Source organism: Panthera uncia, chromosome B1, assembly GCF_023721935.1.
Source record: "Panthera uncia isolate 11264 chromosome B1, Puncia_PCG_1.0, whole genome shotgun sequence".
Classification (NCBI taxonomy): domain Eukaryota; kingdom Metazoa; phylum Chordata; class Mammalia; order Carnivora; family Felidae; genus Panthera; species Panthera uncia.
Window position 1 is genome coordinate 194,925,220 of NC_064811.1, and position 6,808 is coordinate 194,932,027.

The 6,808-nt window shown below is 42.3% G+C and overlaps 1 pseudogene; it reads left to right on the forward strand.

Annotated features, from left to right (window-relative positions):
* Positions 1-4,432: 4,432 nt before the first annotated feature.
* On the forward strand, positions 4,433-4,802 carry LOC125924030 (non-histone chromosomal protein HMG-17-like; annotated as a pseudogene).
* The last annotated feature ends 2,006 nt before the right edge of the window (positions 4,803-6,808 follow it).

Sequence of the window (6,808 nt, forward strand, 5' to 3'; positions counted from 1 at the left end):
CTTTCCTGGCTCTTGGGGACATTCCCCAGGATTAACCTCTTCTCCTCCTGACCTATTTGCTAGGTCCCTCCTGGCTGGCTAGACTTGGAGCCTTTGCTTTTTTTCTGGACGCCTACTGCTACGTGTTATAGGTTGAATGTTTGGGTCTCTCAAAATTCCTATGTTGATGTCCTAACTCCCAATAGGATGGTGTTTGGAGATGGGGCCTTTGGGATGTGGTTAGGTTTAGATGAGGTCATGAGAGTGCAGTTCCATGAGGGAATTAGTACCCTTATAAAAAGAGACATCAGAGAGCTTATGCTCTCACACACTCTCTCTCTCCCCCTCTTTCTGCTGTGTGAGGACACAGCAAGAAGGCTGCCATGTGCAAGCCTGAAAAGAGGGCCCTTACCAGTATCTGGTAATGCTGGAGCCTGGATCTCAGACTTGCAGGTGCTAGATTGGGAGAAATCCATTTCTGTTGTTTGTTACCCAGTTAATGGTATTGCGTTATGGTGGTCCAAGCTGACTAAGACAGTATATCACCCGGTCATGATGACGATGATAAGAACAGCAGTAGTAGAGTGATAGCCCTCTTCTACTGAGCGTCTTTTCCATCCCAGACTCCGTTCTAAGTGCCAACGGTATTTAGCCATGAATTCTTATTCCTCTTCCAAAATCTGTGTGGTTACTATTTCCACTGTCCCAAGGACAAAACAAAGTACAAATTAGGCTGGGTGATTTGGCCAAGGTTGTATGGGTAGTAGGAGATGAAGTTGGGACAGGACCCCACCTGTCCTGGTACTGGAGCTCGGGCCTTTAGTCACCATATTGAAATCTTACTTCATTTCCTTGTTAAAATTTCATTTTATTTACTCACTTACTGAATACTATTGAGCATTTTCTATCTGCTGGCGACATACAAACATAAATGACCTCTACTTTCAAAGACTTCGTATTCTAGTTTGAGAAAAAAAAAACTTGCTGTTGCATACATTTTAATAGCTGGACAAGGCAACAGAAAGTTTGATTCTCAATTCTTTTTTTTTTTTTAATTGGGACACTTGTGCTTTGGCTGAGACATTTAACTTCTCTAAACCTCATTTCCTCATTTGTAAAACGGACATCTTGCATACTTTGGCATGAGATGAAACCATGTAAGTGAAAACACTTTGGAGACTGAAAAGCCATACGTATACCAGCTGGTACATATTGATAATGTGAGTGTTTGTGCTTAGACCCGAAACACTGGCGGGTTTCCTCTTCAATATCTGACTATATTTTTATATGCAATCATTCCAGAAACACTTTCTGACTCCCACACATTGCATACATGTCGTGTAATTTAATCTTTATAAAGCAAGACTTCCATTATTATTCCATTTTAAGATTTGAATACTGAGTACCAGAGAGGTCAATTCATACAAGATTATGCTACCAGAAGAGGAGAGAGCCAGTCAGTGAATCCAATTTTTCTGATCCTGGAGGCTGTGCTTTTTCCACCATGTAAGTCTCTTGGTAGGCGTATTAGTAATATATATTTTCATTCTTCAAGCATCTCACATTTTCCTAAAATTGAAGGGATAATGTTATGAGTGGAATACATATAATACATTAAGGAATAGTGAAAAAGAAGTGACTACTGCTCTTGGTGTGGAGGCTTTAGAGGAGAGGGAAGAGTGGACCTAGCATTTCTTTGTACTCAGAGTTCTTGGTGCAAGAAACAGAAGCAAGCCTGAACCAGAACTGGGGCAAAGGGCAGACACCAAGAGTGTTTTCTGGAGACAAGTGCATGAAGCATCTTACAGCCTGAAGCACCTGCCTGGAGAGTTCCCATCAGTGCAGCTGGTGGTAAAGTTCTGCTGAGAAATGACCCTTGACCGTTTCCACTTTGCATTTCCCCTGAAGATCCTAAGTATCCAGAAACCAGGTCTGTTGTGTGCCCTGTTCTGCTGTGCCGGGACTCAGAGGAAGCCTGGCCCTCTTGGCTTCCACATCTGGGACAGGCCTTACTCTGTGTTGCCAACAGGACCAGATGGAGGGAGGGGACAATTCTTTCATGGGGGTCAGTGCTTTGGGATAACGTGGATGCCGGACGGCAGCAAAACACATGCCACCATTTTGAAGAAAATGGACAAGTGCTTTCCAGGTAGAGAAGAAATCGTGTGCCCTTCCAAGGGGGTAAGGGTCAGTGTGGAAAAGCAGAGAGGCACAAAAGAGCATGGTCTATCTATTGAAGAAAAAAAAAGTGAGTATGGCTACAGCATAGCAAACTTGGCTGAGTGGGTTGGTTTGGAGTCAGGGAAAGTAAATTGGATTTGGGAAATAGAAACCTTGTCCCCTAATGTATTTCAGGGACTGTTATGACAGATGAGTGAGAGAGATTTAGGAGTAGGACAGGACTGTGGACTGATAGTTATGCTATGTGTGCTCCCAAAGCCATATGTTGAAATCCTAATGCCTTATGTGATGGTGTTAGGGGTGAGTGGTTTTAGAAGAGGACCATGTCATTAAAGGTGGAGCCCTCCTGATTAGTGCCCTTTGGAAAGACACCCCAGAGAGCCCCCTTCTACCATGTGAGGATACAGTGAGAAGGTACCACTTATGAGCCAGAAAACTCTCACCAGACCCTGACTCTGGGAACACTATGGTCCTAGACTTCCCAGACTCCAGAACCATGAGAAATTAATAAATTTCCATTGTTAATAAAGTCACCAAGACTGTGACATTTTATCCCAGCAGCCCAAATGGACCGAGAGAGACATATAGTTGCAATTCTTTGTTTGTAATTTGTGGTTAAATGTGTGTCTCTTTTAGCGGTGTCAGAGAGCAGACTATAAGGGGACCAGTCTCAAATGTACAAGATGGGGCTTCTTTACTCTCTTTTCCAGTGATTTATCCCTAACAGTAGAGAACTCATCAAGTGTCTCCTGGGGAGGTATGGAGCCTGACTCAGAGCAAGCCCATCATGCATAAGTATGCACAAATGTTCTTTTAAGCCTTCTGTTTGTTCTTAAAATGTATGTGAATTTTGAAATTTTCTTCCTAACATATCCACACACACACACACACACACACACACACACACACACACACTTGAGGGACAGTAGGTTACTCACTCAATGTCCATTTCCTCTTCCTTCTTCCCTGTAGTATCTTTCCACATACACAGGAAAGGTAATTCTGTCTTCAGCATGAGGGTCGGCACTGATTCATCAACGTGGATCATGGGAATCCCATCGTGATTGCCCGCCCTATAGTTGGGAGTGCCCATGTTACTTGGAGGGGTGGTACTGAAAAACATTTTCTTGTTCTTAAAAGATAGATGGTGCCTTACTCTTCTTTTCTTGGCATTGTTTTGTCTCTGGATCTGATATCTGGGGCTGTGGTCGTTATTTCATAAGTCCTGGAGAGCCAGCCAGAGGAGAAAGCCCCTATTGGGAAAATGATCAAGGAAAATTATACAGAATGGAGGGATTTGACATGGTATCATCGAGTCTCTGGGTTAACCAAGCTTGGAGCCACCTGCCTTGGGGACCTGCTGCCTTGTGAGGTGATGAAATGTTCCTAAGAGTGAGTTCAGGCTTTCAGATTCCTGCAGGAGAAAGTATTCTTGCTAATTTACCCCACCTCTCAGAAAGGCTGGTGCTCCAGAAAGATGCACAATATGAATGTCCTGAATTTCTCTCTCTCTCCCCCCACCACATGTCTTTGAACCCCTGAGATAATTCATACATGCATTTGAGAAACTCAAACTGCCATCCTCTCCATGGTGCCAAGTCATTTGCTTTTAATGTGTGAACTTATTCATGATGAAGTATATAAAACACAAACTTACAAAATCTGCATTCATTGGACAGTCCTAATGAATCATCTTCCTATTCTGTACATATATACGGGTATAACTTGAGCAGGGGTTGTCTGTGTAGTGCAAGAATTAATTTTGGTTTTGCAGAATTATATTCAATTTAACACTAGCTGATAAATGTGTTATGTGTGAACAAACACGTCTTCTGAAAGCTAGTTATTTTCCCTAAAGTCTAAAAGTATGTAAAACACATTCTCTATATGATATAAACAAGTTGTTTTTATTTGGAACATCTTAAATCTGTGTTTCAGTGTACTATTCAATTCAGTATCTACTCTAATTTTCCAACAAGGGCTTTGATATGGAACATGAGAAGGGACCCCTGGGGGGTTGGTCCTCAGAGGCAGCAGTGGAAGCCAGAGAAGCTTTTCTCTTCCTTGTTTATTTTCCTGGGCAGCATCTGTTAAAATAAGGTGGAAGAAAGAGAAATCTTCCACCTGATTTTTTTTTTCTCTCAACTGCTCCTTTAAAAAATAAATGAGCTGGAAGAGGAAGGGAGAACACCCCCTGGGACTGGCCAAAGCCCACGTGCTGTTGCCCCCTGCGTCCAGCGCCATCCCCCCCAGCCCCCCCCCGCTGACCGTGATGCCCAAGAGAAAGGCAGCAGGGGATTCTGAAGGAGATAAAGCCAAGGTGAAGGATGATCACAGAGGTCTGCAAGGCTATCTGCTAAACCTCCTGGAAAGCCAGAGCCCAGACCTAAGAAGGCCCCTGCAAAGAAGGGAGACCTGGTACCCAAAGGGGAAAAGGGGACAGCTGATTGTGGCAAGGATGGGAATAACCCTGCAGAATATGGAGTTGCCCAAACAGACAGGGCACAGAAAGCTGAAGGTGCTGGGGATGCCAAGTGAAACGTGGGCATTTTGGATAACTTTGTACTCCTGGTGACTGCACTGTTTGAAATACTATTTTTGATCAACTTTTATAAAAATGCATACTTTTGATTTACTTTTTTTTTAAGCTATGTTGTTAGCACACAGAACACTTTATTGTTGTTTTGAGGGAAAGGGCATATGTCGCTAACAGAATATCTCCAAAGCAAAATTGATACAATGGGGCAAAACACCATTCCTTTCTAGGTTTGAGGAGCTTCCTCTTGGTTCCCAGGAGGAGGGATTCCTTGACGTAAACACACATTAGTCACCTTGGCACAAATGCCTTGTGGTGTGGGAAAGCTAAAATTCATTCTTTATGTCCTCTTCTCCCTGTGCTTTCCACATAGACTTGACTCCCTTAAACCCACGTCCCTGTTGGAACTTGACCCCAAGAAAAGATTCTCAGTATGGCGGGTGATCTGGACTTTACAGTGTTGCCATTGAGATGACATCTCTCAAAAGAATTCCTTTTGTAGCTTGTGGATCTTCAGGTGCATAATTCTGCCATTTTCACTTCATTTCCCGAAAGGGTTGGCTTGTGTAAAGTTTAATAACTTTTAATAACAAGATGCTAAATGTCAAGCGTCGACCCTCACTCTAAACTTTCCCTGTTGAGAGCATCAAATGAAGACTTCATTGGCCTTGATTTTGGTAGTCCACTGAAGAAGGAAGTTTAAAAATTGTTGTATACTGTTAACGACTGCCCGGCCATGTCCTGCCTGAAATACTATGATTGTTTATGAAAACTATCTGGATAATAAAGCTGGATACAGGGGCACCTGGGTGGTTCATGGGTTAAATGTCAGACTTCGGCTCAGGTCATGATCTCACAGTTTGTGGGTTCACTCTGTGCATCGGGCTCTGTGCTGACAGCTCGGAGCCTGGAGCCTGCTTTGGATTCTGTGTTTCCCTCTCTCTCTGGCCCTCCCCCACTCACATTTTTTGAGAGTCTCTCACTCTCAAAAAATAAACTAAAAAAAATTAAAAAATTAAAAAAAAACTGGATACAGTTTGAACAAAAACAAAACAACCAATAAATAAATGAACTACTTATTTGCACTAAACAAAGGAATATTTTTCCTTTCGTGAGTTATGAAATTTAGTGAGGTGATACTTACTATGGTCATTTTATATACATCAGTGCATTTTAATTCTGACATCTTTTCTTCATGGCTTCCTTAAATTATTTCCATTAGGGTTTGGGTTTTACATACAGTGCTAACAGTTAATTTGGAAAGATGTAATGCAGCAACTTGAATTGAATCCTCAGTCCATCTTTTTTATTTTTTTTAAATATTTATTTTTGAGAGAGAGACACAGAAGGACAGAACGTGAGCGGGGAAGGGGCAGAGAGGGAGACACAGAATCTGAAGCAGGCTCCAGGCTCCAAGCTGTCAGCACAGACCCCAATGTGGGGCTCGAACTCACAAACCCCAAGATCATGAGCTGAGCCGGAGTTGGACACAGCCAACTGAGACACCCAGGCACCCTGCTAAGTCCATCTTTTATGACCAAACACTAAAATAAATATTATCTATATTCTAGAAATTGTTAGGGATGAATTTGTCGTAATATTATTTGTGTTTGGATGGAGTGAATTTTTCTTATTTTTATGTTTTCAATCCTAATTCATGTCTGAAGGAAAAAACCATTTGGCTTACTATTTAATAGAAAAGCTATATTTTCTTCAGTGGGATTTTTTTGGGGGTAACTCTCCTGTACTTGTTTTACGTAATATAAAATATGATAGATGGGGGATACCTGGGTGGCTGAGTAGGTTGAGTGTCCAACTTCAGGTCATGATCTCATGGTTCATGAGTTTGAGCCCCATATTGGGTTCTTTGCTATCAGTGCAGACCCCACTTTGGATCCTCTGTCCCCCTCTCTCACTGCCCCCCCACTCATGTGTACACTCTCTCTCTCTCTCAAAAATAAAAAATAAAAATAAATGTGATAGCACATGACAAGGAGAGAACAATTCGTTTTCCTACACAGGTGGAATTTATTTTGGGTTAGAAATGTCAAATTCTGGAATGTGGGTCCTGTCCTCACTGTTGTATTTTCCCTCTCCGTGTTGTCAGTCATG